This window comes from Lithobates pipiens, unplaced genomic scaffold, assembly GCF_037356315.1.
Source record: "Lithobates pipiens isolate NorthernLeopardFrog02 unplaced genomic scaffold, aLitPip1_a1.2 Scaffold_10, whole genome shotgun sequence".
NCBI lineage: Eukaryota > Metazoa > Chordata > Amphibia > Anura > Ranidae > Lithobates > Lithobates pipiens.
Window position 1 is genome coordinate 107,983,687 of NW_027507686.1, and position 14,978 is coordinate 107,998,664.

Genomic DNA, 14,978 nt, shown 5'->3' on the forward strand with positions numbered 1-14,978 from the left:
TTGCTTTGCTGCTCATATTCACTCACAGAGTTCTCACAAAACACATTTCTGTCTTATTTCTCCTCATCTCATGAATGATCTTGTTTTTATTTTAAAGCCCCATCTCATTAATATAAATTTTTTTTTTTTTAGTAATTTTTTCCTCCATATTTTTCGTATAATTCTTTACCATTTTTTTTCTTGTGATCTCCATATTTAATTATTCAGTCAAGTTAACACCAAAAACTTTTTTTTTATTTTTATTTTTTTTTTAGTAATTTTTTCCTCCATATTTTTCGTATAATTCTTTACCATTTTTTTTCTTGTGATCTCCATATTTAATTATTCTGTCAAGTTAACACCAAAAACGTTTTATTTTTCTTGTGTGTTTTTCATTACCACAATAACCTTTTTATTTTTATTCTGGTGACAAGTTACCACAATAACATTTTTATTTTGTTTGTAACCTCAAGGAGGTTAGTGTCCCTTGTTAATTTCACATTGTCTTTTAGAAATGTATTTGACCAAAAAACACATAGGCAATTATATTTTCAAACAAAAATATCCATTTATTCTGGTTCAACAAAAAAAAAAAATGAAGGCAACACTGGAGAAACTTGTGACATTTGTGTAGCCTTTTGGCCCCAGGGCAAACATTAAACTCTGTGGAAAAGAAAATTCAAATATTCCGAAATACAATATGGTCCCAGAATCCCAGACATCAAGAGCAGCAGCAGATGGTATATATGTCCCCAGGCTGTGGTACAACAGGCTGCGTCTTTGGTCAGACCAGAGTGAAGCCAGGTCAGCACCTTCTTCTCTTCGCTCCACCCTTCACTGCACCCTTCCCTGCAGACTTCCCTGTAGCCTTCCTGGGAGGCTGTGTCTCCGGTGGTGTACTTGTGGCAGGAGGAAGAGGAGGAGGAGGAACAGGAGGAACTTGCTCCACAATATCGCTGGTGGCAGTTAATTCGCCACTCAGCCCCTTCTGCAACACCAAGAAAATTAGTCTCTCACACTGGAGGCGTTGGCCCATCTCCAATTGCTGTAGACGGCTGGCGATGTAGCAGCCATAGGCCTCTTCAGCTTCAGGGGGCTCTTTAACACATTAGTAGCCTCTCGAATTAGGCGCAGGGATTCCTCCTGTGTTACTGTCATTTTCTTAGGCCTTTTTGCTGGAAGACGGAGGGGAGGCACCTGTGATTTTGTCAGTCTTCTACTGGGCCCGGCCACCTCCTGGCTGACAGTGGGCCCAGCCTCCTCCTGGCTGACAGTGGGCCCAGCCTCCTCCTGGCTGACAGTGGGCCCAGCCTCCTCCTGCCTGCCACTTTCCACACCTTCCTCCTGGCTGAGCTCATCCTGTGTATAAAAAAGGGACATTGTTTTAGTTTTTTGTTCATCAATCATAAACATTTTTCAGCTCCTGACTTCAAAATTCTGTTAATACATATAAAAGAGTATCATTATGACACCACTATTTCTTGTTTCTGCTGGTGACAAACATTTGTGGCTACTACTGTAAATTGATATGTCCAAATTTTTAGGTTTTTTTAACATCAATAATAGCGTTTAAATTCTAACATCTAGTTAACATCATTAATATTATGAATATCACTCTTTTTTGTAACAAAATACCTGGCTCCAGCTGGGTGCATCCGCTTCTTCCAGGATGGAAGGCTCCGCTTGCTCATCAGCCTCTGCTGAGGTGGAGGGAATGCTGCAGGGAAGGGTGGAGGGAAGAGTTGAAAGCGACTTCCTGGCTCTGGTCGCCAATAAACCGTAGCTTGTGAAAGTACCACAGCCTGGGTACATACACAGCACCTGGTGCTGCTCCTGATGTTTTGGATTTCTCGATTTTCTTATTCTCCTTTCGGGACATATTTCGCAATAATTGAATTTTCTTTTCCACAAAGTCCACGTCTGCCTCTGGGATCCAAGGCTGCACAAATGTCACAAATTTCTCCAGTGTTGCCCTCCTTACTGGTTTATTATAATAATCAATGTGCTTGGAATGCCACAGATTTGTCAGCTCTTTGTATTTGTCTATAAATAGACTTAAAAATTCAGAATCCTTAAATTTCTGATTAATTTTTCTGAAAGACAATACACAAACCAAAAACAATAATGTTAGCTCAGACTCTCCTAATCTTAGCCCAATATAGACCCCAGGATCTGCCACTTATTTGGGGAATTTTTTTAAACTTACCTTCGTTTTGCTTGCTCCCAACTTCCGTTCCTATTTTCGCAAAAGAACATACGACATGTGATTTTTATCGTTATATACAGTGCGTACGCGTAGAACTACGCCTGCGTTGCCCGCCCATGACGTTCTTTTAGTCAAGTTCTTGTTTTCCCGCCCCTTTCTGCGCACATAACGTATGAAAGAACATACGACATGTGCATTTTGTCGTTGTATACAGTGCGTACGCGTAGAACTACGCCTGCGTTGCCCGCCCATGACGTTCTTTTAGTCAAGTTCTTGTTTTCTAGCCCCTTTCTGCGCACATAACGTACGAAAGAACATACGACATGTGCATTTTGTCGTTGTATACAGTGCGTACGCGTAGAACTACGCCTGCGTTGCCCGCCCATGACGTTCTTTTAGTCAAGTTCTTGTTTTCCCGCCCCTTTCTGCGCACATAACGTACGAAAGAACATACGACATGTGCATTTTGTCGTTGTATACAGTGCGTACGCGTAGAACTACGCCTGCGTTGCCCGCCCATGACGTTCTTTTAGTCAAGTTCTTGTTTTCCCGCCCCTTTCTGCGCACATAACGTACGAAAGAACATACAACATGTGCATTTTGTCGTTGTATACAGTGCGTACGCGTAGAACTACGCCTGTGTTGCCCGCCCATGACGTTCTTTTAGTCAAGTTCTTGTTTTCCCGCCCTTTTCTGCGCACATAACGTACGTACGACATGTGCATTTTGGCGTAAGATCCAGTGCGTACGCGTAGAACCACGCCTGCGTTGCCCGCCCATGACGTTCTTTTCCAAGAATATTTCCCGCCCCCTTTTCTCTACGGTGCGCAGTAGGAGAAACATGGCGGAAACACAACAGGTGCTTGGTATTAACGACTCCAGTAGTCACGAATCCCCGGAGCCACAAACGTCCCAATCCGGAAAGAGGAGATTTAAGGCCTCAAATATGGCATTTGAAGAGATGGTGGAGATGGTGGCAATCTTGCGAAGTAAGGATTATGATGGCAAGCATGGACCATACACCCATCCAAACTTGCGCAAGGCCAGAATCATGGGCAAAGTAGTTAAGACCCTGCACAATCGTTTTGGGGTACGACGGTCAAAAGACCAATTGAGGAAACGGTGGTCCGACCTTAAATTGAGGGAGCCGGATCAATACAGAAGGATCAAGAAAGTTCTTAAAAAAAGTAAGTACTTGTCGTGTGTTCCTATTTTATGATTATTGCATACTGATCCATATGCTTTACCTTTGTACAATGTAAAAAATTGCTGCTTTCATGTTGGATACAGTAATAATCGTATCGTTATTAACAAACCCTCGTAAGTTGTTCGTGGCAAACCTCGTTTATGATACAGGGTTTAATCCGCATTTTTTGGCTGTGTAATTTTTAGGACCCCAAAAAAGATTAGGACATTGTGGTTTAGATGTGTTTCAAAATACAATGACTAGAAAAGAACATTCAGTGTAATTGAAGGAGAGGACACTTGGCAGCTGTCTAAAAACACATCTGCACTCATGAGCAAAAGTGTGGGACACCAGAGAACATTTAGTAGGGTAAACCACACGGGGTTCCTTGGTATACTTGGGGGGGGGGGGGGTTGGGCAGGTGTGAAACTTGGGCAAACAAGCAAATTATTTTATTTTTTGGCAAAGTGAATTGATTTATCATGTCTTCACATTTTGCATCTCTTCATAAACCGACAATTGTACAAGACTTCTAATCAAGGTTTCATCTTCCTAGTTCTGGCCTTAAATATCTGTGTGCTAAAGTATACCTTTTTGTTTGTTAATTTCTCATAGGGGAGAAAAGACTCACAAAGCAGGATCCCAGGGACCGCCACCCTTGCCAGCATGAATGTGAGGTTAGCCCCATCCCCCCCGTGGATGTGCATGTGGAGGAAGGAGAGGTGGAGGAAGGAGAGGAGATGGGCACCCCACCAGGTGAGTGTCTGACACCACAGCTTCAGGTAATCGATGTATACCTGCATATTTCAAAACACATGTTTTTACATCTATTTTAGGTGATGTTCTGGTTGTGGAAAGGGACACATTTCCAAGCACCAGTGCCCCCCCCCCCCCCGAGGATGTCGAGGAAGGAGAGGTTGAGGAAGGAGAGGTGGAGGAAGTAGGGGAGATGGGTACCCCACCAGGTGAGTGTCTGATACCCCAGCTTGTTGAAATCCATGTATGACTGCATATTTTTTGACCCAATTTTTACCATCTATTGTAGGTGATGTTCTGGTTGTGGAAAGGGCCCCGTTTTCCAGTGACAGCGCACAAAGGCTGATTGGCCAGATAATGGGCTGGAATGGGGAAATAGATGCCATGCGAACTAGCCTGGATCTCATGAAGAATCAGATTGACAATATGCAGCAGGAAATGAAGAACATGATCGATATTTTGGGGAGAATATAATCCGTTTCTCCATAATATCGATCATGTTCTTCATTTCCTTGTTTTAGTTAAAAGATTGTTACTTCCAAAATTATCAATATTGTGGCTGATTGTTGTTACATTTTTCATATTTTTTTAAGAAAAAGAAAAACAAAAAAAAAAAATTTTTTTTAAAAATTATAAAAAAAAGGAAAAGAAAAAATGTTTGGCAAAGAAAGTTAAATTAACCTAAAAAAAAATATATAAATAAATATTCAATGGCACATGTGAATGTGGCCAAATTAAAATTTTGAACAATCAACAATGTGTGGCGTATTCTTTCAATGCTCAATACCAGTTTGGGAAAAGTGATTTTGTGTATCCAGTGACAATGGGCCTTATTTAATTAATGAAAATACACTTGGCACTACAAGTGCACTAGGATAACATAGGAGACAGCACAAACCAAAAGCAAGCAAGAAAACAAAATTCAGATTTGATGTTCTTTTATTATTTTTATGGTTTTAAAAATTAAATATTCTGTGGCATTGCAATGGCCCCCCTACCGTTAAAATAAGTGACATATCTTTGCCGAACTTCATGGGCACTTTGGGGGGCCAAGCCAGTACGGCCAGTATCCAGGCCTGTCAGAGATTCCGGACCAAGTCCAGCCTCAGGCATTATTGTTGATAAATAATTTATCAAGTTTTTATTTAAAAAATTGTGCAAAATGCAGCACGTAAGTACTACACGGTTCAGTTTGTATTCGGCTAGGTTAATAGGAGTCATAAAAACACGGAACCGGCTGGCCATTATTCCAAACGCATTTTCCACAACTCTTCTCGCTCTGGCCAGCCGGTAGTTGAAAACCCTCCTCTCCGGGGTGAGGGTTCTTTGGGGGAATGGCCTCATGACGTGGTCGTCCAGAGCAAAAGCCTCATCAGCTATGAACACGAAGGGGAGTTCTTCTACATTCTCGGAATCAGGTGGCAATCCCAGTCCACCTGTCTGTAGACGGCGGTAGAACTCCGTCTGGGCGAAGACTCCTCCATCCGACATCCGGCCATTCTTCCCCACGTCCACATACAGAAATTCATACTGTGCCGACACCACCGCCATTAACACAATACTGTGAAACCCCTTGTAGTTATAATAGTATGACCCCGAATGGGGTGGTGGCACAATGTGGACGTGCTTCCCTATCGCACCACCGCAGTTCGGAAAGTCCCAACGGGTGGCAAAATGGGATGCCACAGTCTGCCATTCCTGTGGCGATGAAGGAAACTGGGCAGGCAAAGCAGAAAAAACAAAAATAAGTACTTTTGCACATTAAACATTGTACATTACAACACAAACTTTCTTTCCAGCTTCTGCCTAGTCACAGGACACCGATCGTCTGCTCCCTGTCATTGGGAGCAGTGATCAGGGTCATGTCACTGCTAGCCCATCCCCCAGACAGTTAATAAACACTCACCCAGAACACACTTTAAACCATTCCTCGGCTCGCTTGTGCTTAATAACACCTTCACTGCATGTGACATTTTTACAGTAATCAATACAATTTTTTACAGCATTGATCACTGTATTAATGACAATGGTCCCAAAAATGTATGGAAATTGGCCAATGTGTCCGCCATAATGTGGCAGTCACCAGAAAAAAAAAAAATAACGGTTAGCACCGCCATTACTATTTTAAAAAATGGCAAGATTTTACAAATGCCAGCAAAATAGACCATATTTACGAAACAATAGAACTTTTGCACAAAACAATCAATAAACGCTTATTGCGATTCATTTTAACACATTTGTTTACTAAGAATATGTATCGGCATCAAATGATGTCCAAAAAAAATCAGGGTGATATATTTTGTGCCTATATTTCTTAGAGCGAAAAGTGAAAAATAATGCATATTTTGAAAAATGCATTTTGTGTTTGTTGGTGGTTAATCACCAAAAATCAAAAAGCAGAGGTGATCAAAGACAACCAAATACAACATCTATTTGTGCTAATAAAATGAAGATAATTTACTAGGAGGATACTATTAAGGGGGGGGGGATTCAGTTAAGGGGACACAGACCATTTGGAATAAGCTTTAAATGTTTGGTTTTAGGATAAAGCAATAGAATGGAGCTGACAAAAGACATTTTAAGTGACTAGACTAGGTGGATATGGGCCTACCATAGCATGTTGGTGAGGTTTAATGAAGGCAAATATGCAGGAAAGACAAAAAAGGAGCATTAAAAGATTACAGCATGCATGAGGACAAAGGGGACATTCACAGCATATTGCAATCATGGTAATTAGAGATTGAGGAAAGAAATACAAGGCATTAGCAAACATTAACCACTTTCAGACCGGACCAATTTGCTGGTAAAAGACCAGACCACTTTTTGTGATTTGGCACTGCGTCGCTTTAACTGACAATTGCGCGGTCGTGCGACGTGGCTCCCAAACAAAATTGACGTCCTTTTTTTCCCACAAATAGAGCTTTCTTTTGGTGGTATTTGATCACCCCTGCGGTTTTTATTTTTTGCGCTATAAACAAAAATAGAGCGACAATTTTGAAAAAAACGCATTATTTTTTACTTTTTGTTATAATAAATATCCCCCAAAAATATATAAAAAAACATTTTTTTCCCTCAATTTAGGCCGATACGTATTCTTCTACATATTTTTGGTAAAAAAAATCGCAATAAGCGATTATTGATTGGTTTGCGCAAAAGTTATAGCGTTTACAAAATAGGGATAGTTTTATAGCATTTTTATTAATAATTTTTTATTATTTTTTTTTTACTAGTAATGGCGGCGATCTGCGATTTTTATTGTGACTGCGACATTGTCGGGGACCCATCGGACATTTTTGACACATTTTTGGGACCATTGTCATTTATACAGTAATCACTGCTATATAAATGCAGTGATTCCTGTGTAAATGACACTGGCAGTGAAAGGGTTAACCAGTGGGTGGCAGTGTAGGGGTTAAGTGTTCCTAGGGGTGTGTTACTAACTGTGAGGGGGTTGGGCTTTCATTTAGTGTACACTGATCTCTGCTCCAATCACATGGAGCAGAGATCAGCGTCACTAGTTGCTAGGCAGAATGGAAAAATGTTGTTTATACAGCATTTCCTCCATTCGGCCGCTCCGTGAGACGATCGCGGGGATGCCCGCAGCGATCGAGTCCGCGGGTCCCGCGACCGGACTCACGGGGGTCCCCCCTCCCTTTTTGTCTTTATTTTTCTTTTTTTCCCCGCCGCCATCCCCCCACCTCCTCTCTCTCCGTCTTTGCACTCTCTTCTTCCCCCGTCCTCCCTTTTGACTATGCCTTGTCTCCTTACTAGCCTTCGGGACCCAGAAGAACCCCAGGGTTCTGGACATGACCGGCTCATATTTTACTCTGCTTCACGTAGGTCATGATAAGCTGGCTCGCTGTGGTCCCAGTTGTTCTCCATGATTACATTTGTCTGAACGGAGCTGCACTACTCCGTTACTCAGTACTACTGTACTACATGTCGGAGGTGGGGTTTCTCTCTTTTCTGCATGAAACTGTAGGACTCCCCTCTGAGAACCCAGAGTTATTTGGCTGCCTATTTTTTGTTACCATGTAATTGTGACCCTGGGTCATGCTGTATGGTTGACTGTTATATTTATGTTCTACTTAATAAAAGAATAATAAAAATAAAAAAAAATAAGTCAATGCCAACAACTTAAAACTAAAGCCTGAGGGCGTGGCCTGAACATGGAAGGATAACGCTCGTCAGGGGTGAAGTGAAGGACTTGGCAACTAGAGTTACTGGTGGGGAGCATTCCCTCTCGGCCCTGGAGAGGCGGGTGGAGGCAATGGAGGCTTCACAGACAGCACACGTGGACATGCTCCTCACTCAGCAATTACGACTGGAAGAAATGGAAGACCGCAGCCGCAGGAACAACCTGCGGCTGTGGGGGCTACCTGAGGCGACGGGATCTGAGGATCTAGCGGACACTGTCGCTGCAATTTTCCGCAGCATTCCTGGAGTAGACTTACCATCCCGCTTGGAGTTTGATAGAGTGCACCGTGCTCTGGGGCCCAGGTCCGCAGATCTAACCAGGCCGCGGGATGTTGTATGCCGAATGCACCACTGTGGCCTCAAGGAGGAGGTCTTGCGGAAGTCCTGGGAGGCCCCTACTTTGGAGTTCGATGGCGCTGAGGTGAGGATACTCCCAGGCATTTCCCGTGCCACCCTTCAGCGACGTGCCTTACTGAAGCCCCTGCTGGATCTTGCACGGCGCTGTGGAGCTACATATCGTTGGGGCTACCCGTTGTCAGTTACATTCCGTAAGGACGTACGGGTCTTTACTCTCCGGGCTATAGACTCCTTACCTGCTTTGTTTGGGTTCCTGGATGCGGAGCCTATCGCAGTCCCGAACTGGCTGGCGTCTCTGCCCCACTCGCAGGGACCGAACCCGAATCGTAGCAGAAGAGGTGACTGGCCGCCCAGACAGCAGCGACAACGCCGCAGACCCAGGGCGCACTCCGGGGAGGACTCCCGCGAGCTCTGAGGTAACTTTTCTTTTATGATCCTTTGCCCGCTGCCCTCCCCCCCCCCCCGCTCACCGATTCCAGTGTGATAGTCGCCGCCGCCGCTGATTATTTCTGAAGTGTGGACACCCTGGACTGCGGCTGCGGCTTAGGCGGTTGGTGCCCCCCCCACCCCGGCTGCCTCCCTACTACTGCCCTGTCTGTCACCCCTCACCCGAGTGCCGTTTGTGGAGCCCCTCCATTACATACCTCACAGGGGGACTGCACCCCTTACAGCGGCTCATCTCTGGATATCAGATTGCAAATCACACCGCAGCTCGCTATCTCAGGTTGCAGGTCCCTCTTTGGGGGGCACTGCCTACTGTAGACTCTAGATTAGTGATGGAACATATTACCTACTGAACTCTACCTTTGTGACAGTGCTCCTTGCCGTGCGGAATGGCTTTTTACTGTGATGTCTGCAGGTTCCTCCGTTACATGTAGCAGGGGAGTTTCAGCCCGGCGGGAGGACACTACCGGAATGTTTTTTCAGCCGGACCGCCAGTGTACCCGTTCCTAATGGACAGTATTTCTGCACAACCGGAATTTTTAGTTCGGGGGCTCAGTCGTTGGCTGGCCCTTACACTTACTGAAGGATTGTAGGACCTAGCTGCAGTGCTCTCTATGGGGAGGGAAATGGGATGTTTTTTCATCTTTTCATTCCCTTGCTCTCTGTCCTACATGACTGGGTCTCTATATACTGTGTAAATGACATGGGCTATGGTAAAAGCACATCACTTGAATTTTTTAATGAGGGACCTACATTGTTTTCACATTGTGTGGGGGGAGACGTTCCTACACGAGTGTCCCGGTGGGCGGCACTTGTTTGGGGGGGGTGGGGGGGCGGGGGGACTCGGGGGGGGGGTGATGGTTGTACGTGCCCTGGGGGGCCTCTGGTTGCCCTGCCCGGATACGTTATGACCTGTTACCCATCTTATCAGGGTTGTTGCTCATTAATTTGGCTCTCTACATGATTTGTCTGATTTACTTAAACTGTTAACTTGTGGTTTGGTTATTTATTTTCTATATTTATGTGGAATGGTTTTGAGGGGTTGCACATGGTGCATCTATGACCTATAAGAGGCGGGGGTCGGGCCTGTGGAGCTGGTTATCTGGTTTCCTGTCAGTCTCGTCCCCACCAATAGGCCGGCATATTGCCCTGGGGGTCACGGTTAGTTCCCCCTGGGACATTATATGCTTTCACTTGATTTATAGGGAGACGAGGGCAATAGGCCCACTCCCGTGCTACAGTTTTCTGTGTTTTTCTTTTCCCCCTTCTCCGCTCTATTTCTTCCCTCTTCTATTCCCTCTTTCTCCTCAATAATTTCTGTCTCCGGATTTTCTTGTCTTTTCTCTCTTCTCTTTCTCTCTGCTTTTTCTCGCTGCACCCCGCTTTCTAGGTTCTCTCCCCCTCCCTCCCTTTCTCGTCCCGTCCCCCCCCTTCTCCCCGCTCTGACCCTTTCTGCACCCTCCCTTCCTCCCCTCTTACCGACCCCGTCTACCCTCCCCGGTGTACCCTCCCCCTCTCTCTCTTCCCCATCCCCCCCTTCTCTCCGGTTCGGAGGTTCTCCCGATTGTTCTATGGCGGTGCCACGTGTGAACGTCTTGTCACTTAACGCGAAGGGCCTTAATACGCCTGAAAAGCGCCACATGCTTCTAGCTGATTTGAAAAGATTACATGCTGATATTGCCTTTATACAAGAGACCCATTTTAAGCCGACTGCACTGCCATACCTACGCAATCGACACTTCACTAACCCGCTAGCTAAATCCAAAGTGTTGCCAGGGATCCCTGTTAGATCCTTCAGGCAGATATGTGTTCCTTAAGGGGCTTATTGGTCAAGTGCAGGTGACTTTGGCGGCCGTGTACGCTCCTAACGAACTCCAAGCCACTTTTCTAGAGAGGACCATGGAAAAACTGCAGGAATTTAAGGTTGGGCAATTACTGCTCGGAGGGGATTTTAATGCCCCGCTGATCCCCTCTGTAGACACGTCGTCCGGCCGGACATCCATGCCGATTGCTCAGCTTAAACGCATTGCGAGGACATTGCATGACTCACAACTTATAGATGTCTGGAGGTTACAACATTCGGGAGAAAGAGATTACACGTTTTACTCCCCCATGCACAAACTTTATACACAAATCGACTACTTTCTAATTCCCCACTCCCAATTGCACGCGGTTGAATGCTCTTCCATAGGCAACAGGACTTGGTCAGATCATGCGCCGATCTCCCTTACATACAGGCTGACTGACGCTTCCTCCCTGACGAATAGATTTTGGCGACTAAACGAAAGTCTCCTACAGACCCCGGAAGTCCTAGATGATGTCACCAACACGTTGCGATGTTATTTACAGGAAAATGACCTCCCAGACTGTCCCCCAGGTGTTCTATGGGAGGCCCACAAAACGGTAGTGCGGGGGGTCCTGATACGACATGGTGCACGGATAAAACGGGAACGTGCCGAGCGGCTGAACCAGCTTCTGGAACGGCTGCGCGTCGTGGAGGCCAGACACAAACATGCTCCCTCACAACCCTCTGAAAATGACCTACTGATGATTAGAAAGCAGATTACGGACCTGCTACATTATAGAGCTAAAGTTGCCATTCAATCTTGCCGCAGGATGACTTACGAGTCAGGTGACAAATGCGGGAAGCTTCTGGCAAGACTGGTCAGGGAACGTAGGCTTCTGACGTATGTTCCACATGTAGTGGCGCCAGGAGGACGGAAGGTCCACTTACCCATGCACATAACCCGTGAGTTTAGAAACTTTTATTCGGACCTGTACAACCTACAGACGGGGCCCACGTCCCCAACCGCCCTGACTGACTACTTGGAAAAATCTCAAATGCCCTCTTTATCCCCAACAGGGAGGGAGGAACTGGAATCCCCCATCACTTTGACGGAAATTCATAAAGCTATAGGGACAATGAAGCCAGGGAAGGCCCCGGGACCGGACGGATATACGCTGCAATACTACAAACGCCTGTTAGATCTGCTAGGGCAGCCCATGCTTGCTCTATTCAACGCAATAGGGGAAGGCGGGGAGTTCACTAGAGATTCCTTAGCCGCTCACATCTCGGTGATTCATAAAGAGGGGAAGGACCCGGCATGCTGCGGTAGTTTCCGGCCGATCTCTCTCCTAAATTTGGATCTCAAAATTTACACCAAGATCTTGGCTACTAGGCTAGCAGGCCATCTCCAGCGACTGATTCATTTGGATCAGGTTGGATTTATTCCTTCCCGTGAGGCCAGAGATGGTACCACGAAGGTGCTGAATCTGATTCATGTGGTGAGAAAAGCGGGATTACCATGCGTACTGTTAAACACGGATGCTGAAAAGGCTTTTGACCGTGTAAATTGGCCATTTATGTTTGCGGTACTTCGGCATGTGGGGCTGGGAGACAGAATGATTGCACGTATATCTGGGGTGTACTCCAAGCCGACTGCCCAAGTTAAGGTTAATGGGGCGTTGTCAACTCCTTTACCAATAACTAATGGGACACGTCAGGGTTGTCCACTGTCTCCTCTCCTGTTCGCATTGACTCTAGAGCCTTTTTTGGCCACGGTAAGGCTGAACCCGGATATACAGGGAGTAGCCGTGGGGGGTGTGCAACACAAATTATCGGCATACGCCGACGATATGCTTTTCACATTAACTAACCCAGGCATTTCCTTACCCAACCTGCTCAAAGAGTTTGAGGTATACGGGAAGTTGTCTAACCTGAAGATCAACTTTACCAAATCGGAAGCCATGGGGATATTGCTCCCGCCACGGTTGCTCACTGCTCTGCAGTCCAGCTTTCAATTCAAGTGGACAATGACCGCCCTGACCTACCTAGGCACTGCTATTCCTCCAGACCTTGCAGACCTATATACATGCAATTTCCCCCCTTTATTGACTAAGACGCGGCTGCTCTTGGACTCATGGCACAAAGGGACACATTCCTGGTTCGGTAGATGTAATCTACTAAAAATGTGCATCTTGCCAAAATTTCTGTATTTATTTCAGACTCTGCCGATCAAAATCCCCCCTGTTTATTTTAAACAGGTACAGGCATTGTTTACCCGCTTTGTCTGGGCACAGAAGCAGCCTCGGATACAACGTTCCCAACTGTCCCTTCCAAAACGATACGGAGGTGTGGCGTTACCAGACGTCAAGCAGTATTATAGTGCCTCCCACCTAAGTAGGGTGATTGATTGGGTTCGCAACCTTCCCACCAAATTGTGGGCCCAGATAGAACAACACCAGTGCCCAGTCCCGTTGAAGTCTGCCCTATGGTGCAGGGCCGCGTTGCCGAAGGAAGTGAAAGCCCACCCGCTTATAGGCAACACCCGATACCAGAGTGATAAGGCGGCATTCCAACACTCCCTGACGACCGTGTCGTCCCCGCAGACACCGATTCTCGGTAACCCTAGATTCCCGCCGGGTCTACCGACTACGCAGTTTCGACGATTACGTGACTCCGACCTTACTAGGGCATCTCAGTTTGTAGCGCGGGACGGCTGGGTTTCTATTGGTGCCCTTATGGACCGCAGGGGTCCCTACGGTTTGAATTTTTGGGATGCCGCGCGTCTACATCACTTTCTTCAGTCCATCCCGAGCCCCTCGGCTCATTCTAGACCGCTGACTGTGTTTGAGGAGCACTTCTCTGACACGGAACCTATCTCCCGACTTCTCTCTAAAATGTATGTTTTACTGAATACACCGCCGCCGACGCACCGGATCTCTAGTCTTGCGAAATGGGAGGGGGACCTGGGCTGCACCTTCACGCCTGCGCAGATTACACAGGTTCTACGGTTCACCCTGAAATCTTCAATATGCACCAAAACACAGGAGTTGAATTATAAAATCCTCACAAGATGGTACCTGACTCCTAGCCGCCTCCACCTTATCTTCCCGGACACGTCTGCACATTGCTGGCGTTGCGGGGAAGATGGAGGTACGCTCATACGTGTTTTTTGGTCCTGCCCCAAGCTCTTGGACTTTTGGACTGCAGTCTGAAATATTGCCCAAAAATTTACGGAGTGGCAAATCCCGAATGACCCGGCCTTCTTCCTCTTACATATATCGGACCTGCCCCCTAGGAGATATGCACGGTCAATCTTGCGCCATCTCACCAACGCGGCCAAATCTTGTATCCCTCTGCTCTGGAAGCAACAAACTCCCCCTTCCGTGGCCATGTGGCTACGGAGGGTGGAAGAAATTAACAAAATGGAAGATCTGATAATGACTGCCCAGGATAGGCAGGAAATTTACCGAAAGACCTGGTTCCTCTGGAATGTGTTTGTGTACTCGACAGAAGGCAGAGCCCTTCTCGGGCACTAGGGGGAGTTAGGTGGGCTGACAGGCGTTCGTGCGGGGTACTCCGAATCTCCTCCGCTCCCCTTCCCTAATCTCTTCCTTACCCCTCCTTCCCTTATCCTCCTTTTCCCTGGCGGTCTCCCATCCAGGTACAAACCAGGCCCAACCCTGCTTAGCCTCTGAGACCAAACGAGATTGGGCGCTTTCAGGGCATTGTGCCCATAGGCAATTTCTTTGTGCACTCTCAACCCTCTTGACAAATGCCAAGATGGTCACCTTGGGAAACAAGGGAAAAAAAACAGGTCAAAATCAACAACATAAAAAGAATCCTACGGCATCCGGTATTCCCAGGCGATCTCCCAATCAAGACACTAACCAGGCCAGATCCTTCTATGTCACCTGGTCTTCCCAGGCAGTCTCCCATCCAGGTACTAACCAGGCCTGACGCTGCTAAGCCTCTGAAATCAGACGAGATCGGGTGCTTTCAGGGTGATGTGGCCGTAAGCGTTCTCTTCAAGACACGCCCAACCCTCTTGACAAACGCCAAGATGGTCG